This window comes from Solanum tuberosum, unplaced genomic scaffold, assembly GCF_000226075.1.
Source record: "Solanum tuberosum cultivar DM 1-3 516 R44 unplaced genomic scaffold, SolTub_3.0 scf00109, whole genome shotgun sequence".
Classification (NCBI taxonomy): domain Eukaryota; kingdom Viridiplantae; phylum Streptophyta; class Magnoliopsida; order Solanales; family Solanaceae; genus Solanum; species Solanum tuberosum.
This window is the reverse complement of record NW_006239042.1, coordinates 64,401-67,765: the sequence shown is the minus strand read 5'-3', so window position 1 is coordinate 67,765 and position 3,365 is coordinate 64,401.

Genomic DNA, 3,365 nt, shown 5'->3' with positions numbered 1-3,365 from the left:
CGCATGAAGACTAGCCTACGCCTTACCCCACTCACTCTCTCAAGCTGAGTGTTAGGATATGGGACTAGGGCTCACCATCTCAGGCTGAACCTCATGTCGACCTACTCCTTAGGCCATCAGTCTAGTGGTCTTGGTTTCGCGACCTCCCTCTCGAGCAAGCCGAAAACACATGGGTGGCTTTGTATTTGCAACTACAAACACTTTAGATTAAACCACAACCGCTAAGTGAAATCACCATTAAATTACATCTAACCTAACAACAAGCAAGACCCAACAATAATATCAACACATATTTGCTAAATCACACCCCAAGAATAGGGTTTTTAGCCACACATCAACAAATAACAAAGTACACCTAAAATGATAGTAAAATCAAATGGGTATAAGAAATTAAACTTTGATTGAAGCAAGGAAGAAGAATGGAGAAGACCCACTTCCAACTTGTGGAAGATGAAATCCTTCTCTCTTCAAGTTTCCCACAAAACCCTCTCCAAACTTGGTAGAAAAATTATCCAAAAAGTACTATTCTATTCTGGAAATTAAATTAAAATTTCGACTCTCTAAAATTAATAATAAGTTCAGTATTTATAGACTTCAGAAAATAGTGCTGGCGGATCTTTCGGCGAAGTTAATCGATATCGCCGAATGACTTTGGCGACTCGCCCTTCATCTGTCTCATCACCGTTTCATGCTTTCCTCCAGCACCTTCACGTTCTGAGCCATTGGGCGGTATAGTACTGCTTTGCGAAACTATTCGACGAAGCGCCGACTGCTTCTTTCATCGCCTTTTTTATCCTTCTCCTTCAGGGCTTCGCGTACTGGAACAAAGGGCAGAGTAAATCCCTTCGGCGAATCGCCGAGTGTGCTTGACGATGCTCGGGCTTCAGCTTCATCGTTATTTTAGCCTATTTGTTCCTTTTTGCGCCTAAGTTTCCATTCTTTCTCTAAAACTTCAAATACCTGAACTTAAGAGTTTTCATCAGATATTTAGACAAAATACGCAGTCGAGGACACTATTTCTATCAAAATAAAGCCCTAAATAAGTCCAATATGTGGAATCATCAACTTAGCATTGTAAGATGCATTTCATGGTTGCTTGAGTTAGTAGTAGTTATAGTAGTCTAGGGTTGAGGACACTTACTCTCCTAACGGTAGCTTGACCTAGCATTTTGGGATGCCTTCATGATATCATTACTTGCTTAGGCCAAGACCATTTCATGGTAGATTAGGATTGAGGACATATACTCTCCTAAGGGTAGCTTAGGATTGAGAAATCATACTCTCCTAAAGGTAGCTTACATTAGCATCATAGTGTGCTTGTAAGGGTAGCATGACTTAGTTGGTCTAAGACTATTTCATGGTAGCTAGGATGGAACACTTGTACCCTTCCTAGAATAGCTTGGATTTGCATGATCAATATGTTTCCATGATAGCTTGGTCTATCCTAATAGGGTGTTATTCTTTGGTGGTCTAGAATGATAAATAGAAATCATTTGAGTATGATAGCCTAAGGTGGTACTTAGTGTGAATGGTAGTATGGGATGCCATTCAATAATTGCACAGGTATGACTTGAAGCTACTTATGAAGCATTTTCTTGTATGATGTATGTTTAGCTTGGGTTGTTGCTATAGTTGCCTTCCATGACATAATTGACTAGAGGTGATAGTTCCCTTGTCTATATGAAGTAAGCTAAGAATGAGGCCAAATGAATGGTAGGTATGCATATGGTGACTTCAAGGTTATGCTTAGTGTGAGTGGTATTATGGGATGCCATTCATGCATTGCACAAGTATGCTTTGAGGTTACATAGGAGTATAGTGCTTTTACAATATGAAAGCCTAAGACTTGACTATGCATATAAATTATGATTAAGCTAGCCTAAACGGATACTTAGTACGAATGGTATTATGGGATGCTATTCATGCATTGCACAAGTATGCTTTGAGGTTACTTGAGGGTGGTCTTATTATGATATAAATGTCTAAGAGTTGAATAATGCTTATATCATGCTTATATGGAGACTTTGCTTATAATTGTGATATTGTCTCTTATGCTTATAGTTGATGTTTCATGAAGTATTGGATTATGTCTTATGTTGACTAACCCTTATCTTATGCTCTTATGATGTTATGTTAGCTAACATATTTAGTACATTTTGTACTAATGCATACTTTGCCTACATTCTCATCAAATGTAGGGTTCGGAGATTTAAGTTCCAATCTTGAAGCTAGGTTTCTAAGGAGCAAAGGAATGAAGATTTGGTGAGACCTCATAGCTTCGAGGACAAAACCACTATTTCTTTTATGTCTTTTATTTTCATGTTTTGAGACAATTGTATGGGCTATGTCCCAAGAGTTTCATTCAAAGTTGTATTAGATGTTTGAGACAAAGTGTAGTTAGACTTCCGCTTGCTTTTATGAAAGACTTCGATTGTATGGATAAAAGTTTTTTAAAATTTCCGTAATATTCTATTATCTTATGTTATTATATGCTAAGGGCTTGTATGAGACCCCCTCAGAGTCAAGTATGCCATGTTACATCTAGGTTGTACCCCTGGGTTGTGACAGAATGAGGGAAAGAATGTGGAACGAGAAGCTCTTCAAGTTCCGATCGACCCTTTGGCCGAGCTAGTGACTAATTTGGAGTTTAGGGCTGCTTTGGAAGTGTTTCCTCCAGCCAACAGGGACGTTGTGGTCCCCATGAACCCAAATGTGGGTACATTGACAACTAAAGTGAGAGACTTCACTAGAATGATACCTTCGGAGTTTCATGGTTCCAAGGTTGAGGAAGATACTCAAGAGTTCATTGATGAGGTGTATAGCGTGTTGATGATCAAGGGAGTGATGACAGTCGAAAAGGCGAGGTTGGAAGCTTACCAACTAAAGGGTGTTTCTCAAGTGTGGTTGTCACGACCCGAGAGCACCCCCTAGTCGTAACCGGCGTACTCAACCTCTCGGAGGTCTAATACAAGCCTCTTAGCATTCATTCATCGCATAGATACTCAAAACCATAAGGAATTAAAAACTTCTTCACACACGAAGATACTTTCATTAAATAACAAGCGGAAGACTTTCTAGACTTTATACATGATGTCTCAAAACCAGCTAATACTTTAGAGTACAACATTCGGGACTAAGCCTATACAAAACCTAAACAAAACTAGAAGACATAAAGGAACATATTGGGTGTTGTCCTCGAATCTTTGAGGACTCACCAAGTCTTCATCTTCAAGCACCTTAGGAACCCATCCATCAACCATAGAACACCAACATCTCAAATCCCTACACTTTAGTAAGAAGAGGGGAAGAAAGGGGTTAGCACAATTAAGTACTAAGTATGGAAGCCATGCAAAAACATGCTAAAA